We start from the raw sequence: 20,721 nt of genomic DNA, 5'->3' as shown, positions 1-20,721 counted from the left end.
AGGGTGCAACACCGGGACTTCCCGGGAGGTCACCCATCCCAGTACTACTCCGGCCCAAGCGCGCTTAACTGCGGAGTTCTGATGGGATCCGGTGCACTAACGCTGGTATGATCGCACCCGTTATGAGCTTGTCGCAGTGTGTACTTAGCAAACCGCGACCCACGTGCGAATCCACCCCGGCCACCCACCCCCGTCGAGGTGCACACCCTCCCTCGCGAAGTGCGCCCCGTTCGCCAAGTGTGAGCCCTGCCCGGGTGCGCGCACCTTGCTAGGGCGTCGGGTGTGCACCCGGCCCGGCCTACGTGCGTGCACCTGTAGGGGGCGTCGTGTGCGTGCAGTGTCCCGTCTGCAACGCGGTGCCCACACACCACCTCGGGCGCAACGACCTGCGCTCACATGTGGGCCGAGTGCACCTTGGTGCATGTTCGGGGCGCCTCGGGTGCACGCTCGATCTTGCCCCGGTGCACCAAGGCGCTCGGTTTGCCCCGGGTGCGCACTTGGTGCAAGGTGGGCACCCAAAATAGGGATCAAGCACCAAAACACAAGTTTCGGGATGCAAAATGGGACCCAAGGACCACAAATGCGTTCCAAGACCCATGATGGGTCCACGAGAACAAAAATGTGTTCCGAGACTTAATAAACAAATATTGGGTTTTAGGAGAAGAAACATGCTCTGATGCCCAAAACGAGAATCGACCCCGAAAAGGCCACAGGCCAAAAGTGGGATGCGAGACAAAAAAAAATGGGACCCGAGGACCAAAATTGGGTTCCCAGGTCGAAGACAGGGCAACCGGACAAGAAACGACCTCTAAGGCTCGAAATGAGTCCCGACGACTAAAACTTGACAAGAAGCACCCATCAGGCACCCAACTCGACACCCATGGGATGCCGACCCACCCGGGCTTCCACCTAGCACACCTTGGCACCCACCCACCCTCGCACCCAACCTCGCACCCAACTTAGCACCTTTGAACCCACATTGGCACTCACCCTGACCCTGGCACCTTGGAACCCACATTGGCACTCACCTTGACCCTGGCACCCACCTTTGCACTCACCTTGGGACCCACCCTGGCTCCCACCTCGGCACCCACCCAGACACCCACCTTGGTTCCTTGGCACCCACCTTGGATCCTTGGCACCCACCCCGACACCCACCTTGGCACGCAACTTGGCTACTTGCCACCCACCTTGGCTCCTTGACGCCCACCCCGACAACCACCCCGTGACCTACCCTGGCTAGGGTTGGTGCACACCCACCCTGGTGCCCACCTTGGCACCCACCCTATGACCCACCTTGGCACGCACCTTAGTACCCACACCGTTACCCACCCTAGGACCCACCCCGTGACCCACCTTGGCCAGGGTGGGTGCCTTGGTGCGCACAACTTGCCTGGGCTGCACACCAGGGCGGGCTCAAGATGGCACCCGCGTTCCGTTTTTTTCACTATCTTTCAAAACGGAAATTTTAAAATCTCATTTTTTTCTTTTTTTTGCCTTTTCTGGAAATTAGTGAAGGCAGCGCATCAAAGGTGCGCAATGCTGGTGCGAACCCGGGAGCGCTCCGATGTGTGCTCCAAGGTGCGGCGTGCACGAAGTCCGAGCCCGGTTTGCCCCGGGTGCGCACCTCGCGTGCACCTTCGCCGGGGTGAGCACCTTGGCTGGGTTGCGCGCCCTGGTGCGTACCAAGGAGCGCTCTGAAGTGTGCTCCAAGGTGCGGCGTGCACGAAGTCGGAGCCCGGTTTGCCCCGGGTGTGCACCTCGGGTGCGCACCTCGCGTGCACCTTCGCTGCGGTGGGCACCTTGGCTGGGTTGCGCGCCTTGGTGGGCACCATGCAGTGCACGAAGTCGGAGCCCGGTTTGCCCCGGGCGCGCACCTCCGCCAGGGTGGGCACCTTGGTGCGCACAACTTGCCTGGGCTGCGCATCAGGAAGGGCTCAAGATGGCACCCGCGTTCCGTTTTTTTCACTATCTTTCAGAACGGAAATTTTAAAATATCGTTTTTTTTTGCCTTTTCTGGAAATTAGTGAAGGCAGCGCATCAAAGGTGCGCAACGCTGGTGCGAACCTGGGAGCGCTCCGATGTGTGCTCCAAGGTGCGGCGTGCACGAAGTCGGAGCCCGGTTTGCCTCGGGTGCGCCCTGGTGGGCACCATGGTGCGCACCAAGGAGCGCTCCGAAGTGTGCTCCAAGGTGCGGCCTGCACGAAGTCGGAGCCCGGTTTGCCCCGGGTGTGCACCTCGGGTGGGCACCTTGGTGCGCATGCCTTGCCTGGGCTGCGCACCAGGGCGGGCTCAAGATGGCACCCGCGTTCCTTTTTTTTCACTATCTTTCAAAACGGAAATTTTAAAATCTCATTTTTTTTTGCCTTTTTCTGGAAATTAGTGAAGGCAGCGCATCAAAGGTGCGCACCTCGCTGCCCACCACGGTGCGCAACGCCGGTGGGCACCCGGGAGTGCTTCGAAGTGTGCTCCAAGGTGCTGCGTGCACGTTGTCGGAGCCCGGTTTGCCCCGGGTGCGCACCTCGCGTGCACCTTCGTCGGGGTGGGCACCTTGGCTTGGTTTGCCCCGGCTGCGCTCCGAAGCGGGGTTATTGGAGCGCCGCCTCTTTTTTTGTCGGAGCGTTTGGTGGGGTTTCTCGCATTGGCTCTTCCGAGGCCCGGTTGCCACCCTGGCGCGCACGAAGTCGGAAGTAGGGTTAATTGCCCGGGTGCGCACCTTTGCCAGGGTGGCACCTTACCTGGGCTGCGCACCAGGGCGGGCTCAAGATGGCACGCGCGTTCCGTTTTTTTCACTATCTTTCAAAACGGAAATTTTAAAATCTCCTTTTTTTTTTGCCTTTTCTGGAAATTAGTGAAGGCAGCGCATCAAAGGTGCGCACCTCGCTGCCCACCTTGGTGTGCTCTGAGGTGCGCACCCGGGAGCGCTACGAAGTGTGCTCCAAGGTGCGGCGTGCACGTTGTCGGAGCCCGGTTTGCCCCGGGTGCGCACCTCGCCTGCACCTTGGCCGGGGTGGGCACCTTGGCTGGGTTTGCCCAGGGTGCGCTCCGAAGCGGGGTTACTGGAGCGCCCCCTCTTTTTTTGTCAGAGAGTTTGGTGGGGTTTCTCGCATTGGCTCTTCCCAGGCCCGGTTGTTGGGTGCGCTCCCACCCTGGCGCGCGCGAAGTTGGAAGTTGGGTTAATTGCCCGGGCGCGCACCTTCGCCAGGGTGGGCACCTTGGTGCGCAAACCTTGGCTGGGCTGCGCACCAGGGCGGGCTCAAGATGGCACCAGCATTCCCTTTTTCTCACTATCTTTCAAAACGGAAATTTTAAAATCTCGTTTTTTTTTTGCCTTTTATGGAAATTAGTGAAGGCATCGCATCAAAGGTGCGCACCTCGCTGCCCACCTTGGTGTGCTCCGAGGTGCCCACCACGGTGCGCAACGCCGGTGCGAACCCGGGAGCGCCCCGATGTGTGCTCCAAGGTGCGGCGTGCACGAAGTCGGACCCCGGTTTGCCCCGGGTGCGCACCTCGCGTGCACCTTGGTGCGCACACCTTGGCTGGGTTGCGCGGCCTGGTGGGCACCATGGTGCGCACCAAGGAGCGCTCCGAAGTGTGCTCCAAGGTGCGGCGTGCACGAAGTCGGAGCCCGGTTTGCCCCGGGTGCGCACCTTCGCCGCGGTGGGCACCATGGCGTGCACGAAGTCGGAGCCCGGTTTGCCCCGGGTGCGCACCTCGCGTGCACCTTCGCCGGGGTGGGCACCTCGGCTGGGTTGCGCGCCCTGGTGCGCACCAAGGAGCGCTCTGAAGTGTGCTCCAAGGTGCGGCGTGCACGAAGTCGGAGCCCGGTTTGCCCCGGGTGTGCACCTCGGGTGCACCTTCGCTGCGGTGGGCACCTTGGCTGGGTTGCGCGCCTTGGTGGGCACCATGCAGTGCACGAAGTCGGAGCCCGGATTGCCCCGGGCGCGCACCTCCGCCAGGGTGGGCACCTTGGTGCGCACAACTTGCCTGGGCTGCGCACCAGGAAGGGCTCAAGATGGCACCCGCGTTCCGTTTTTTTCACTATCTTTCAGAACGGAAATTTTAAAATCTCGTTTTTTTTTGCCTTTTCTGGAAATTAGTGAAGGCAGCGCATCAAAGGTGCGCAACGCTGGTGCAAACCTGGGAGCGCTCCGATGTGTGCTCCAAGGTGCGGCGTGCACGAAGTCGGACCCCGGTTTGCCCCGGGTGCGCACCTCGCGTGCACCTTGGTGCGCACACCTTGGCTGGGTTGCGCGCCCTGGTGGGCACCATGGTGCGCACCAAGGAGCGCTCCGAAGTGTGCTCCAAGGTGCGGCGTGCACGAAGTCGGAGCCCGGTTTGCCCCGGGTGCGCACCTCGCGTGCACCTTCGCCGCGGTGGGCACCATGGCGTGCACGAAGTCGGAGCCCGGTTTGCCCCGGGTGCGCACCTCGCGTGCACCTTCGCCGGGGTGGGCACCTTGGTGTGCAGACCTTGGCTGGGTTGCGCGCCCTGGTGGGCACCATGGTGCGCACCAAGGAGCGCTCCGAAGTGTGCTCCAAGGTGCGGCCTGCACGAAGTCGGAGCCCGGTTTGCCCCGGGTGTGCACCTCGGGTGGGCACCTTGGTGCGCATGCCTTGCCTGGGCTGCGCACCAGGGCGGGCTCAAGATGGCACCCGCGTTCCTTTTTTTTCACTATCTTTCAAAACGGAAATTTTAAAATCTCATTTTTTTTTGCCTTTTTCTGGAAATTAGTGAAGGCAGCGCATCAAAGGTGCGCACCTCGCTGCCCACCACGGTGCGCAACGCCGGTGGGCACCCGGGAGTGCTTCGAAGTGTGCTCCAAGGTGCTGCGTGCACGTTGTCGGAGCCCGGTTTGCCCCGGGTGCGCACCTCGCGTGCACCTTCGTCGGGGTGGGCACCTTGGCTGGGTTTGCCCCGGCTGCGCTCCGAAGCGGGGTTATTGGAGCGCCGCCTCTTTTTTTGTCGGAGCGTTTGGTGGGGTTTCTCGCATTGGCTCTTCCGAGGCCCGGTTGCCACCCTGGCGCGCACGAAGTCGGAAGTAGGGTTAATTGCCCGGGTGCGCACCTTTGCCAGGGTGGGCACCTTACCTGGGCTGCGCACCAGGGCGGGCTCAAGATGGCACGCGCGTTCCGTTTTTTTCACTATCTTTCAAAACGGAAATTTTAAAATCTCCTTTTTTTTTTGCCTTTTCTGGAAATTAGTGAAGGCAGCGCATCAAAGGTGCGCACCTCGCTGCCCACCTTGGTGTGCTCTGAGGTGCGCACCCGGGAGCGCTACGAAGTGTGCTCCAAGGTGCGGCGTGCACGTTGTCGGAGCCCGGTTTGCCCCGGGTGCGCACCTCGCCTGCACCTTGGCCGGGGTGGGCACCTTGGCTGGGTTTGCCCAGGGTGCGCTCCGAAGCGGGGTTACTGGAGCGCCCCCTCTTTTTTTGTCAGAGCGTTTGGTGGGGTTTCTCGCATTGGCTCTTCCCAGGCCCGGTTGTTGGGTGCGCTCCCACCCTGGCGCGCGCGAAGTTGGAAGTTGGATTAATTGCCCGGGCGCGCACCTTCGCCAGGGTGGGCACCTTGGTGCGCACACCTTGGCTGGGCTGCGCACCAGGGCGGGCTCAAGATGGCACCAGCATTCCCTTTTTCTCACTATCTTTCAAAACGGAAATTTTAAAATCTCGTTTTTTTTTTGCCTTTTATGGAAATTAGTGAAGGCATCGCATCAAAGGTGCGCACCTCGCTGCCCACCTTGGTGTGCTCCGAGGTGCCCACCACGGTGCGCAACGCCGGTGCGAACCCGGGAGCGCCCCGATGTGTGCTCCAAGGTGCGGCGTGCACGAAGTCGGACCCCGGTTTGCCCCGGGTGCGCACCTCGCGTGCACCTTGGTGCGCACACCTTGGCTGGGTTGCGCGGCCTGGTGGGCACCATGGTGCGCACCAAGGAGCGCTCCGAAGTGTGCTCCAAGGTGCGGCGTGCACGAAGTCGGAGCCCGGTTTGCCCCGGGTACGCACCTCGCGTGCACCTTCGCCGGGGTGGGCACCTCGGCTGGGTTGCGCGCCCTGGTGCGCACCAAGGAGCGCTCCGAAGTGTGCTCCAAGGTGCGGCGTGCACGAAGTCGGAGCCCGGTTTGCCCCGGGTGCGCACCTTCGCCGCGGTGCGCACCATGGCGTGCACGAAGTCGGAGCCCGGTTTGCCCCGGGTGCGCACCTCGCGTGCACCTTCGGCGGGGTTGCGCGCCCTGGTGGGCACCATGGTGCGCACCAAGGAGCGCTCCGAAGTGTGCTCCAAGGTGCGGCGTGCACGAAGTCGGAGCCCGGTTTGCCCCGGGTGCGCACCTCGCGTGCACCTTCGGCGGGGTTGCGCGCCCTGGTGGGCACCATGGTGCGCACCAAGGAGCGCTCCGAAGTGTGCTCCAAGGTGCGGCGTGCACGAAGTCGGAGCCCGGTTTGCCCCGGGTGCGCACCTCGCGTGCACCTTCGCCGCGGTGGGCACCATGGCGTGCACGAAGTCGGAGCCCGGTTTGCCCCGGGTGCGCACCTCGCGTGCACCTTCGCCGGGGTGGGCACCTCGGCTGGGTTGCGCGCCCTGGTGCGCACCAAGGAGCGCTCCGAAGTGTGCTCCAAGGTGCGGCGTGCACGAAGTCGGAGCCCGGTTTGCCCCGGGTGCGCACCTCGCGTGCACCTTCGCCAGGGTGGGCACCTCGGTGCGCACACCTTCTCAATGTTTTCTTGCCTTTTCTGGAAATTGGTGAAGGCAGCGCATCAAAGGTGCGCACCTCGGTGTGCTCCGAGGTGCGAACCCGAGAGCGCTCCGAGGTGCCCACGAAGTCGAAAGTCGGGTTAATTGCATTGTTTTCCCCGGGTGCGCTCCGAGGTGCGCAACATCGGCGCGCACCAAGGAGGGCTCCGAAGTGTGCTCCAAGGTGCGCACGATGGCGTGCACCTCTGGTGCGCACGATTCGGAGCTCGGTTTGACCGGGGTGCGCACACCTTGGCTGGGTTGCGCACCTTTTGTGCGCTCCAAGGTGCGCACGAAGTCGGAGCTCGGTTTGCCCCGGGTGCGCACCTTCGCCAGGGTGCGCACCTTGATGCGCACGCCTTGGCTGGGCTGCGCACCTTGGTGGGCGCCATGGTGCGCACCTTTCGTGCGCTCCAAGGTGCGCACGAAGTCGGAGCTCGGTTTGCCCCGGGTGCGCACCTTGGTGGGCGCCATGGTGCACTCCGAGGTGCCCAAGATTGGTGCGCACCAAGGAGCGCTCCGAAGTGCGCTCCAAGGTGCGCGCGAAGTCGAAAGTTGGGTTAATTGTCCGGTTTGCCTCGGGTGCGCACCTTGCGTGCACCTTCGCCAGGGTGGGCGCCTTGGTGCGCACACCTTGGCTGGGCTGCGCACACCTTGGCACCCGCGTTTCCTTCATTTTAAATTTTTTTTTTTTACAATCTCTCAAGTGGGAAATTCTATAATCTCAACTTTTTTTGCCTTTTCAGGAAACTTTTGAATGGAGCGCATCATTGGTGCGCTCCGAAGTGTGCTCCAAAGCTCTCTCCAGCTGCGTGCACCTGCCCCGGCCGCGCACCCGGCCCCGCCCAGCTTCGCTCACCTGTCCCGGGCGTCTGGTGCGGAACCTTAGAGTAAGAAACATCACCGTGCACCTTGGCCAACGTGCGCGACTCGACCGAGCGCGCACTGGCCGAGGTGCACACCGATTTCACCTGGGTGCGCGCGCAGCACCTCGGGCGCACCGGGGTGCGCGCACAACGCCCGGGTTGCACCGTGGCCTGTGTGCTCGGGGTGCCTCGGGTGCGCGCTCGGTGTCGCCCCCGCGCGCGCGGTAGTGCGGGCAGCGCACCCCGGCCCGGCCCGGCCCCGACGAGAACGCAAACGGGCAAAAGGTTTATTCAAATAGCATTGCGACGCCCGGCGAAAAACTAAAAAAGGGTGCAACACCGGGACTTCCCGGGAGGTCACCCATCCCAGTACTACTCCGGCCCAAGCGCGCTTAACTGCGGAGTTCTGATGGGATCCGGTGCACTAATGCTGGTATGATCGCACCCGTTATGAGCTTGTCGCAGTGTGTACTTAGCAAACCGCGACCCACGTGCGAATCCACCCCGGCCACCCACCCCCGTCGAGGTGCACACCCTCCCTCGCGAAGTGCGCCCCGTTCGCCAAGTGTGAGCCCTGCCCGGGTGCGCGCACCTTGCTAGGGCGTCGGGTGTGCACCCGGCCCGGCCTACGTGCGTGCACCTGGAGGGGGCGTCGTGTGCGTGCAGTGTCCCGTCTGCAACGCGGTGCCCACACACCACCTCGGGCGCAACGACCTGCGCTCACATGTGGGCCGAGTGCACCTTGGTGCATGTTCGGGGCGCCTCGGGTGCACGCTCGATCTTGCCCCGGTGCACCAAGGCGCTCGGTTTGCCCCGGGTGCGCACTTGGTGCAAGGTGGGCACCCAAAATAGGGATCAAGCACCAAAACACAAGTTTCGGGATGCAAAATGGGACCCAAGGACCACAAATGCGTTCCAAGACCCATGATGGGTCCACGAGAACAAAAATGTGTTCCGAGACTTAATAAACAAATATTGGGTTTTAGGAGAAGAAACATGCTCTGATGCCCAAAACGAGAATCGACCCCGAAAAGGCCACAGGCCAAAAGTGGGATGCGAGACAAAAAAAAATGGGACCCGAGGACCAAAATTGGGTTCCCAGGTCGAAGACAGGGCAACCGGACAAGAAACGACCTCTAAGGCTCGAAATGAGTCCCGACGACTAAAACTTGACAAGAAGCACCCATCAGGCACCCAACTCGACACCCATGGGATGCCGACCCACCCGGGCTTCCACCTAGCACACCTTGGCACCCACCCACCCTCGCACCCAACCTCGCACCCAACTTAGCACCTTTGAACCCACATTGGCACTCACCCTGACCCTGGCACCTTGGAACCCACATTGGCACTCACCTTGACCCTGGCACCCACCTTTGCACTCACCTTGGGACCCACCCTGGCTCCCACCTCGGCACCCACCCAGACACCCACCTTGGTTCCTTGGCACCCACCTTGGATCCTTGGCACCCACCCCGACACCCACCTTGGCACGCAACTTGGCTACTTGCCACCCACCTTGGCTCCTTGACGCCCACCCCGACAACCACCCCGTGACCTACCCTGGCTAGGGTTGGTGCACACCCACCCTGGTGCCCACCTTGGCACCCACCCTATGACCCACCTTGGCACGCACCTTAGTACCCACCCCGTTACCCACCCTAGGACCCACCCCGTGACCCACCTTGGCCAGGGTGGGTGCACCCACCCTGGTGCCCACCTTGGCACCCACCCATCCTAGCACCCAGCCTGTGACCGGGCTTGGAACCCAACCTTGCACCCGCACCCGTCTTGGCCAGTGTGGGTGCGCACCCATCCTGGCACCCACGTTGTGACACACCCTTTAACCCACGCACCCTAGCACCCACGTTGGCACCCACCTTGGAACCCAACCTAGCAACTTGGCACCCACCCCGTGACCCACCTTGGCATCCACCATAGCAGTCGCCGACTTGGCACCCACCTCGGCACCCACCTTGACACTTGTGGACCCACCTTGCCACTCACCCTAGCATCGACCCATCCTAGCACCCACCCTGGCACCTTTGCACCCTAGCACTCACCCATCCTAGCACCTAACCTGTGACCCACCTTGACACTCACCCTCGCACCCACCTTGGAACCCAACCTAGCACCCACCCACCCTGACACCAACCCTAGCACCTACCCACCCTTGCACCCACCCTGTGACCCATCTTGGCACCCACCCATCCTACCACTCAACCTATCACCCACCTTCTCACCCACCTTGGCATCCACCTTAGCACCCACCCACACTGGCACCTTGGCACCCACCTCGGGCAAGGTGGGTGCACACCCACCCTGGCACCCAATTTAGAACCCACCGAGCATGTTACCCACCTTGGCACCCACATTGCAGCCCACCCTAGTACCCACCCTATGACCCACATTGGCATCCACACCCTAGCACCCAGGCACCTCGACACCCGCCTTGACACCCACCCTAGCACTGAACCTGTGACCCACCTTGGAACTCACCCTAGAACCCACCCACCCTGTGAACCACCTTGGCATCCACCTTAGCACCCACCCACCTTGGCACCCACTCTAGCACTCACCCATCCTAACACCCAACTTGTTACCCACCTTGGCACCCGCCCTCGCGTCCACCTTGAAACCCACCCTAGCACCCACCCACGCAGGAGCCCACCTTGGCACCCAACCTAACACCCACGCATCCTGGCACCCAACTTGTGACCCACCTTGGAACCCACCCTAGTACCCACCTTTGAACCCACTATATCACCAACCCACCTTGGCACCCACCCTATGACCCTCTTTGGAATCCACCCTAGCACGCACCCACCCTGGCACCCACCATGGAGCGCACCCTAGCACCCACCCACCTCGGCACGCACCTCAACACCCACCTTGGTGTGCGCACTGCGCCAACCTCTCAAAGACCCTATGTGGTGCGCTCCAAAGTGTACACCTTTGGTGCGCTCCAAGGTGCGCACCTTTGGTGCACACCGAGGTGCACACCAAAGTGTGCACCGAGGTGAGCACCAAAGTGCACTCCAGGGTGCACACCAAGGCGTGCACCTTTGGTGCGGTCAATGCAAACGAATTCGGAAGTTGGGGTCGATGTCCTAATCGCTGCTGCAGACTACACGTATGAGAATCGGACAAATAGCTTTATATAGGGGAGGTGTTGCGTTTGATGGGTCGACTCCCCTGGTTGTGTGCACTGCACCAACTTCAAAGACCCTGTCTTGTTTAAGAAGTCAAAAGTTGGGGTGGATGTCCTAATCATTGCTGCAGTCTACGCATGTATGAGAATCAGACAAATAGCTTATATAGGGGAGGTGTTGCATTCGGTGGGTTGACTCCCCTGGTTGTGCGCACTGCGCCAACCTCAAAGACCCCGCATAGCAGAAGAAGTCGGAAGTCGGATTTTGGTGAGCACCAAGGCGTGCACCTTTGGTGCGGTCAACGCAGACGAATTCAGAAGTTGGGGTGGATGTCCTAATCGTTGTTGCAGGCTACACATGTATGAGAATCAGACAAATAGCTTATATAGGGGAGGTGTTGGGTTTGATGGGTCAACTCCCTTGGTTGTGCGCATTACGCCAACCTCAAAGACCTTGTTTTCGTTAAGAAGTCAAAAGTTGGGGTCAATGTCCTAATGGCTCCTGCAGGCTACACATGTATGAGAATCGGACAAATAGCTTATATAGGGGAGGTGTTGGGTTTGATGGGTCGACTCCCCTGGTTGTGCGCATTACGTCAACCTCAAAGACCTTGTTTTCGTTAAGAAGTCAAAAGTTGGGGTCGATGTCCTAATTGCTCCTGTAGACTACACATGTATGAGAATCAGACAAATAGCTTATATAGGGGAGGTGTTGGGTTTGATGGGTTGACTCCCCTAGTTGTTCGCATTACACCAACCTCAAAGACCTTGTTTTCGTTTAGAAGCCGAAAGTTGGGGTCGATGTCCTAATTGCTCCTGCAGGCTACGCATGTATGAGAATCAGACAAATAGCTTATATAGGGGAGGTGTTGGGTTTGATGGGTCGACTCCCCTGGTTGTGCGCATTGCGCCAACCTCAAAGACCCTGCATTGCGGATGAAGTCGAAAGTCAGAGTTTGGTGTGCTACAAGGTGTGGTCGAAGGTGCTCACCTAGGTGTGCACCTTTGGAGCACAGGAAAAGTGCCCTCCAAAAGTGCGCACCTTTGGAGTGCACAAAAGTGCCCTCCAAAAGTGCGCACCTTTGGAGCGCAGAAAAGTGCCCTCCAAAAAGTGCCCTCCAAAAGTGCGCACCTTTGGAGCGCAGAAAAGTGCCCTCCAAAAAGTGCCCTCCAAAAGTGCGCACCTTTGGAGCGCAGAAAAGTGCCCTCCAAAAAGTGCCCTCCAAAAGTGCGCACCTTTGGAGCGCAGAAAAGTGCCCTCCAAAAAGTGCCCTCCAAAAGTGCGCACCTTTGGAGCGCAGAAAAGTGCCCTCCAAAAAGTGCCCTCCAAAAGTGCGCACCTTTGGAGCGCAGAAAAGTGCCCTCCAAAAAGTGCCCTCCAAAAGTGCGCACCTTTGGAGCGCAGAAAAGTGCCCTCCAAAAAGTGCCCTCCAAAAGTGCGCACCTTTGGAGCGCAGAAAAGTGCCCTCCAAAAAGTGCCCTCCAAAAGTGCGCACCTTTGGAGCGCAGAAAAGTGCCCTCCAAAAAGTGCCCTCCAAAAGTGCGCACCTTTGGAGCGCAGAAAAGTGCCCTCCAAAAAGTGCCCTCCAAAAGTGCGCACCTTTGGAGCGCAGAAAAGTGCCCTCCAAAAGTGCGCACTTTTGGTGCGCACCAAGGCGCTGGTTCGGTCGTTGCAGGCGAGTTCGGAAGTTGGGGTCGATGTCCTGAGCGGAGGTGCAAACTACACAGGTGTCGGAATCGGACAAATAGCTTATATAGGGGAGGTGTATGCTTCGATGGGTCGACTCCCCAGGTTGAGCGCACCGCGCCAACCTCAAAGACCCTACGGTATGGATGAAGTCGGAAGTTGGGTCCGATGACCGATTCGATTAGTAGGTATGCTCATGAGGTCGGAATTTGGGTCCGATGACCTGCCATGTGCAGGAAGGCGAATGTTGACACTGTGCGTTGCAAGGTGCACACCAAGGCGCTGGTGCGGTCTTTTTAGTCGAGTTCGGAAGTTGGGGTCGATGTCCTGATCGGAGGTGCAAGCTACACAGGTGTGGGAATCGGACAAATAGCTTATATAGGGGAGGTGTATGCTTCGTTGGGTCGACTCCCCGGGTTGAGCGCACCGCGCCAACCTCAAAGACCCTACGGTATGGATGAAGTCGGAAGTTGGGTCCGATGACCGATTCGATATGTAGGCATACTCGCGAGGTCGGAATTTGGGTCCGATGACCTGCCACGTGCAGGAAGGCGAATGTTGGCACTGTGCGTTGCAAGGTGCGCACCAAGGCGCTGGTTCGGTCGTTGGAGGCGAGTTCGGAAGTTGGGGTCGATGTCTTGATCGGAGGTGCAAACTACACAGGTGTGGGAATCGGACAAATAGCTTATATAGGGGAGGTGTATGCTTCGTTGGGTCGACTCCCCGGGTTGAGCGCACCGCGCCAACCTCAAAGACCCTACGGTATGGATGAAGTCGGAAGTTGGGTCCGATGACCGATTCGATATGTAGGCATACTCGCGAGGTCGGAATTTGGGTCCGATGACCTGCCATGTGCAGGAAGGCGAATGTTGGGACTGTGCGTCGCAAGGTGCGCACCAAGGCGCTGGTGCCGTCGTTGCAGTCGAGTTCGGAAGTTGGGGTCGATGTCCTGGTCAGAGGTGCAAACTACACAGGTGTGGGAATCGGACAAATAGCTTATATAGGGGAGGTGTATGCTTCGATGGGTCGACTCCCTGGGTTGAGCGCACCGCGCCAACCTCAAAGACCCTACAGTATGGATGAAGTCGGAAGTTGGGTCCGATGACCGATTCGATACGTAGGCATATTGGCGAGGTCTGAATTTGTGTCCGATGACCTGCCATGCGCAGGAAGGCGGAATTTGGGTCCGATGACCGAGTTGATGGCGTGCCATGCGCAGAAAGGCGGAATTTGGGTCCGATGACCGAGTTGATGTTGATGGCCCGCCATGCACAGGAAGGCGGAATTTGGGTCCGATGACCGATTTGAAGGCGTGCCATACGCAAAAAGGCGGAGTTTGGGTCCGATGACCGAGTTGATATTGATGGCCCGCCATGCGCAGGAAGGCGGAATTTGGGTCCGATGACCTGACATACGCATGGAGTCCGACTCGGGGGCCGATGTTCGATTCGATGACTTGCATTGTGGGTAAAGTCGGAAGTTGTGGTCTTTGACCCGATTCGATGACCAGACTTCGGCTGCTTGAGAATCGGACAAATAACTTATATAGGGGAGGTAGTGTTCTCGAGCATCCTCCCCCCGTGCCCGTTTATGTCGATTGATGCTGGTGCTCGACTGGTTGGAGCGCTCGGATGCAAAAATCTTGCACCAGGATTTATCGATTGTGATGGACACGGCAAGTCTCCTGATTGCTATGCAGGAGCTCATCGTGAATCTCTATGCGGCCTTGGTATGGACTCGACCTGCGGAATGGTTCGGCAATGGTAGTCGCTCCAACACGTCCTTGCAATGGCCACAGAGGTGATTCGACTAGAGCTCCAGTCTAGCTTTTGGGTTGCTTGGCGGATTGGTATAGCCGCGATCGAGTTCCGGCCATGAACGTTTTAGATAGCTCTTGGGCTTTCTGGGACGGAAGTCGGAAGTTTGGGCTGTTGTCCGATTTGATGACCATTCTTCGGATGTGTGAGAATCGGACAAATAACTTATATAGGGGACTGTGTTGTCTCACGCAGCCCCCTCCGTGCCCCTCTATCTCGACCGATGTTGGTGCTTGAAAGGGTTGGGATCGCTCGGATTTATAAACGTGCACCACCATTTGTCGAGTGTGAGGGACGCGGCAGGTCTCCTAAATGCTATGCGGGCGCTCTCTGAGAATCTCTATCCGGCCTCGACACAGACTAGTCTTGCTGAATGGTTTGGCACTGGTAGTCGATCCAACACGTCGTTGTTGTGGCCGCCTAGGCGATTCGATTCGAGCCCCCGTCTAGCTTTTGGGTTGCTTGGCGGATTTTGCCCTATCCGCAAGTGAGCTCGGTCCCTAAACGTTCGAGAAACCCGATTGCTATGCGCCGACTCTCTTTCTTGCGAGCCTCCATCTAGCTTTTGGGTCTCTACGGAACGGAAGTCGGAATCTGGGACCGTTGTTTGATTCGACGAGGCAGACTACGGTTGTGCGAGAATCGGACAAATAACTTATATAGGGGAGGTGTTGACTGGAGCATTCTCCCCCGTGCCCCTCTAACTCGACCAATGCTGGCGCTCGAACGGTGGTAGCGCTCGGATTTTCATTGAGCGCCAGCATTGGTCGATTTAGAGGGGCATGCGAGATTCCCGAATGCTATGCGAGGGCTCTAACGGAAATGTCTATTGGTTTCGGTATGGATGCAATTGCGAGTGGTTCGGCAAAGGTAGTCGTTCCGATGCGTCCATGTCGTGGCCAAATCGATAATTCGATTTGAGCCCTCGTATAGCATTTGGGTCTCTCGATGTGATTCCGCATTCCAGTCCCTTTGGGCACTGCTTGAGCCGCATCCCAGGGGGTTCCCTTCCCAATAATCTGCCTCGCAACCCGATTGCTATGCGGTGAGGCTCCTCGGCCGCCTCGGAACTATCTGTGTATCAGACGCATCGCGGGATAAGGGGTTGGCAACGGTAGTCGCCCCAAGCGCGTCCGATGCTTGGACCATTCCGAGGCGGCCCTGAAGCCTCTTCCGTCTAGCCGTTGGGTCCTTCTCGCCGCATCCCTCGCCTCGCACCCCGATTGCTATGCGGTGAGGCTCCTCGGCCGCCTCGGAACTATCTGTGTATCGGACGCGTCGCGGGATAAGGGGTTGTCACTGGTAGTCGCCCCAAGCGCGTCCGATGCTTGGACCATTCCGAGGCGGCCCTGAAGCCTCTTCCGTCTAGCCGTTGGGTCCTTCTCGCCGCATCCCTCGCCTCGCACCCCGATTGCTATGCGGTGAGGCTCCTCGGCCGCCTCGGAACTATCTGTGTATCGGACGCGTCGCGGGATAAGGGGTTGTCATTGGTAGTCGCCCCAAGCGCGTCCGATGCTTGGACCATTCCGAGGCGGCCCTGAAGCCTCTTCCGTCTAGCCGTTGGGTCCTTCTCGCCGCATCCCTCGCCTCGCACCCCGATTGCTATGCGGTGAGGCTCCTCGGCCGCCTCGGAACTATCTGTGTATCGGACGCGTCGCGGGATAAGGGGTTGTCATTGGTAGTCGCCCCAAGCGCGTCCGATGCTTGGACCATTCCGAGGCGGCCCTGAAGCCTCTTCCGTCTAGCCGTTGGGTCCTTCTCGCCGCATCCCTCGCCTCGCACCCCGATTGCTATGCGGTGAGGCTCCTCGGCCGCCTCGGAACTATCTGTGTATCGGACGCGTCGCGGGATAAGGGGTTGTCACTGGTAGTCGCCCCAAGCGCGTCCGATGCTTGGACCATTCCGAGGCGGCCCTGAAGCCTCTTCCATCTAGCCGTTGGGTCCTTCTCGCCGCATCCCTCGCCTCGCACCCCGATTGCTATGCGGTGAGGCTCCTCGGCCGCCTCGGAACTATCTGTGTATCGGACGCGTCGCGGGATAAGGGGTTGTCACTGGTAGTCGCCCCAAGCGCGTTCGATGCTTGGACCATTCCGAGGCGGCCCTGAAGCCTCTTCCGTCTAGCCGTTGGGTCCTTCTCGCCGCATCCCTCGCCTCGCACCCCGATTGCTATGCGGTGAGGCTCCTCGGCCGCCTTGGAACTATCTGTGTATCGGACGCGTCGCGGGATAAGGGGTTGTCACTGGTAGTCGCCCCAAGCGCGTCCGATGCTTGGACCATTCCGAGGCGGACCCGAAGCCTCTTCCGTCTAGCCGTTGGGTCCTTCTCGCCGCATCCTTCGCCTCGCACCCCGATTGCTATGCGGTGAGGCTCCTCGGCCGCCTCGGAACTATCTGTGTATCGGACGCGTCGCGGGATAAGGGGTTGTCACTGGTAGTCGCCCCAAGCGCGTCCGATGCTTGGACCATTCCGAGGCGGACCCGAAGCCTCTTCCGTCTAGCCGTTGGGTCCTTCTCGCCGCATCCCTCGCCTCGCACCCCGATTGCTATGCGGTGAGGCTCCTCGGCCGCCTTGGAACTATCTGTGTATCGGACGCGTCGCGGGATAAGGGGTTGTCACTGGTAGTCGCCCCAAGCGCGTCCGATGCTTGGACCATTCCGAGGCGGACCCGAAGCCTCTTCCGTCTAGCCGTTGGGTCCTTCTCGCCGCATCCCTCGCCTCGCACCCCGATTGCTATGCGGTGAGGCTCCTCGGCCGCCTTGGAACTATCTGTGTATCGGACGCGTCGCGGGATAAGGGGTTGTCACTGGTAGTCGCCCCAAGCGCGTCCGATGCTTGGACCATTCCGAGGCGGACCCGAAGCCTCTTCCGTCTAGCCGTTGGGTCCTTCTCGCCGCATCCCTCGCCTCGCACCCCGATTGCTATGCGGTGAGGCTCCTCGGCCGCCTTGGAACTATCTGTGTATCGGACGCGTCGCGGGATAAGGGGTTGTCACTGGTAGTCGCCCCAAGCGCGTCCGATGCTTGGACCATTCCGAGGCGGCCCCGAAGCCTCTTCCGTCTAGCCGTTGGGTCCTTCTCGCCGCATCCCTCGCCTCGCACCCCGATTGCTATGCGGTGAGGCTCCTCGGCCGCCTTGGAACTATCTGTGTATCGGACGCGTCGCGGGATAAGGGGTTGTCACTGGTAGTCGCCCCAAGCGCGTCCGATGCTTGGACCATTCCGAGGCGGCCCCGAAGCCTCTTCCGTGTAGCCGTTGGGTCCTTCTCGCCGCATCCCTCGCCTCGCACCCCGATTGCTATGCGGTGAGGCTCCTCGGCCGCCTTGGAACTATCTGTGTATCGGACGCGTCGCGGGATAAGGGGTTGTCACTGGTAGTCGCCCCAAGCGCGTCCGATGCTTGGACCATTCCGAGGCGGACCTGAAGCCTCTTCCCTCTAGCCGTTGGGGCTTTCTCGCCGCATCCCTCGCCTCGCACCCTGATTGCTATGCTGTGAGGCTCCTCGGCCGCCTTGGAACTATCTGTGTATCGGACGCATCGCGGGATAAGGGGTTGGCAGTGGTAGTCGCCCCAAGCGCATCCGATGCTTGGACCATTCCGAGGCGGCCCTGCAGCCTCTTCCGTCTAGCCGTTGGGGCCATCTCGCCGCATCCCCCACCTCGCACCACGATTGCTATGCGGTGAGGCTCCTTGGCCGCCTCGGAACTATCTGTGTATCGGACGCATCGCGGGATAAGGGGTTGTCACTGGTAGTCGCCCCAAGCGCGTCCGATGCTTGGACTATTCCGAGGCGGCCCTGCAGCCTCTTCCGTCTAGCCGTTGGGGCCATCTCGCTGCATCCCCCACCTCCTCGGCCGCCTCGGAACTATCTGTGTATCGGACGCATCGCGGGATAAGGGGTTGGCAGTGGTAGTCGCCCCAAGCGCGTCCGATGCTTGGACTATTCCGAGGCAGCCCTGCAGCCTCTTCCGTCTAGCCTTTGGGGCCATCTCGCCGCATCCCTCGCCTCGCACCCCGATTGCTATGCGGTGAGGCTCCTCGGCCGCCTGGGAACTATCTTCGTATCGGACGCATCGCGGGATAAGGGGTTGTCACTGGTAGTCGCCCCAAGCGCGTCCGATGCTTGGACTATTCCGAGGCGGCCCTGTGGCCTCTTCCGTCTAGCCGTTGGGGCCATCTCGCCGCATCCCCCACCTCGCACCCCGATTGCTATGCGGTGAGGCTCTTCGGCCGCCTTGGAACTATCTTCGTATCGGACGCATCGCGGGATAAGGGGTTGTCACTGGTAGTGGCCCCAAGCGCGTCCGATGCTTGGACTATTCCGAGGCGGCCCTGCAGCCTCTTCCGTCTAGCCGTTGGGGCCATCTCGCCGCATCCCCCACCTCGCACCCCGATTGCTATGCGGTGAGGCTCCTCGGCCGCCTTGGAACTATCTTCGTATCGGACGCATCGCGGGATAAGGGGTTGTCACTGGTAGTCGCCCCAAGCGCGTCCGATGCTTGGACTATTCCGACGCGGCCCTGTGGCCTCTTCCGTCTAGCCGTTGGGGCCATCTCGCCGCATCCCCCACCTCGCACCCCGATTGCTATGCGGTGAGGCTCCTCGGCCGCCTTGGAACCATCTTCGTATCGGACGCATCGCGGGATAGGGGGCTGTCACTGGTAGTCGCCCCAAGCGTGTCCGATGCTTGGACCATTCCTAGGCGGCCCTGAAGCCTCTTCCGTCTAGCCGTTGGGGCCTTCCCGCCCCATCCCTCGCCTCGCACCCCCGATTGCTATGCGGTGAGGCTCCTCGGCCGCCTTGGAACCATCTGTGTATCGGACGCATCGCGGGATAAGGGGTTGGCACTGGCAGTCGCCCCAAGCGCGTCCGATGCTTGGACCATTCCGAGGTGGCCCTGAAGCCTCTTCCGTCTAGCCGTTGGGGCCTTCCCGCCCCATCCCTCGCCTCGCACCCCGATTGATATGCGGTGAGGCTCCTCGGCCGCCTTGGAACTATCTGTGTATCGGACGCATCGCGGGATAAGGGGTTGGCACTGGTAGTCGTCCCAATCGCATCCGATGCTTGGACCATTCCGAGGCGGCCCTGCAGCCTCTTCCGTTTAGCCGTCGGGGCCTTCCCGCCGCATCCCTCGCCTCGCATCCCGATTCCTATGCGGTGAGTCTTCTCGGCCGCCGCGGAACTATACCTGTTATTGCTACTGCATCCTTCGGCTGGTAACCTCCTCTGCCGCCTTGGAACGTTCTCTTTGTCGGACGCGTCGCGGGATAAGGGGTTGGCACTGGTAGTCGCCCCAAGCGCGCCCGATGCATAGACCGCTCCGAGTCGACCTTGCTTTCAGCCTCTCACATGCATAGACCTCTCTGAGTCGACCCTGCAGCCTCTCACGTTTAGCCTTTGGAATCTCGCCTCACAACATGATTGCTATCCTTGATGCATCCCTTGCCTCGAGCCCTGATTGCTTTCTTGGCTGCATCCCTCCTCTCCTCACAGCCCGGTTGTCATCACTGCTTCATCCGTCGCTTCATGCATTCTGGCTGCTGGGCCCTTCCCACCGCACACCTCGATTGCTATCTCTTCTGCATCACACACCCCGATTGCTATCTCTGCTACATCCCTCGGCTCTCACTTCTGCATCCTTCGCCTCACACCTCGATTGCTATCAATGCTGCATCCGTAACCTCACACCCCGATTGCTATGCGGGGAGGCTCCTTGGCCGCCTTGGAAATTTCTGTGTGTCGGACGCACCGCGGGATAAGGGGTTGGCACTGGTAGTCGCCCCAAGTGCGCCCGATTCTTAGACCGCTTCGAGGTGACCTCGTAGCCTCTTTCGTCCAGGCTTCCTGCCTTCAACGCCCTTTTTACACCTCGATTGCTATGCGCGGGCTCGTTGGCGTCTATCACCTCTCTGCGAAGAGTGGCACGATGATTGTTGGGGTAAATCGTAGCAGTCCGATCTCTGGCCTTGGGCCATTGTGAGGGCTGATCGATTTCCTGTGCGCATCTCGTGTTCGCCCAGTAACAGACTCGACGACTTGTAATCGGTCTTGTTCCCGATTGTTCCTGGAGGTAGTCTTCGGAACTCTTGGATTTGACCTGTCACTCGAACTGTCCTCTTCCGAGGATGCTTGTGTGTGTGTGCTTGTGCCATTTCCTTGGCGGTATTAACGAGATATTAAAGAGCGGAGTGAGCGCCTCGCCCAGCTATGTTTGGGGCTCTCACTCCCTTACCCGGTGTGCGACCGCTTTGCACGTAGGTTGCGGAGCATCGCGACTCTTTCGATGTTTGGCGGTTGTCTTCCGGTGATGCGTTGGTCCCGAAGTGCACGTTACTAGCATTTCTGCCATTGTTCTCGATCTTTGGCACGTTCCTTCGTTGCAATTGGATATATATCTCCGTTTATACGCGCAGGCTTCTCCCGCCTATTCAGCGCTGTCCCACTCTCAGCACTCTCGTGGTCTCCTTGGCTTCT

The 20,721-nt window shown here is 60.1% G+C and overlaps 2 non-coding genes across 2 annotated transcripts; both read right to left on the bottom strand.

The window, feature by feature from the left end:
* LOC131872040 (5S ribosomal RNA) lies at positions 1–119 on the bottom strand. Its single transcript, XR_009370225.1, has one exon. It is a non-coding gene; the product is annotated as a 5S ribosomal RNA (ribosomal RNA).
* A 7,804-nt stretch (positions 120–7,923) lies between these two features.
* LOC131872053 (5S ribosomal RNA) lies at positions 7,924–8,042 on the bottom strand. Its single transcript, XR_009370237.1, has one exon. It is a non-coding gene; the product is annotated as a 5S ribosomal RNA (ribosomal RNA).
* Positions 8,043–20,721: the final 12,679 nt, after the last annotated feature.

The sequence above is a fragment of the Cryptomeria japonica genome, unplaced genomic scaffold (assembly GCF_030272615.1).
Source record: "Cryptomeria japonica unplaced genomic scaffold, Sugi_1.0 HiC_scaffold_506, whole genome shotgun sequence".
Classification (NCBI taxonomy): Eukaryota; Viridiplantae; Streptophyta; class Pinopsida; order Cupressales; family Cupressaceae; genus Cryptomeria; species Cryptomeria japonica.
This window is presented reverse-complemented; position numbering and strand designations above follow the sequence as displayed.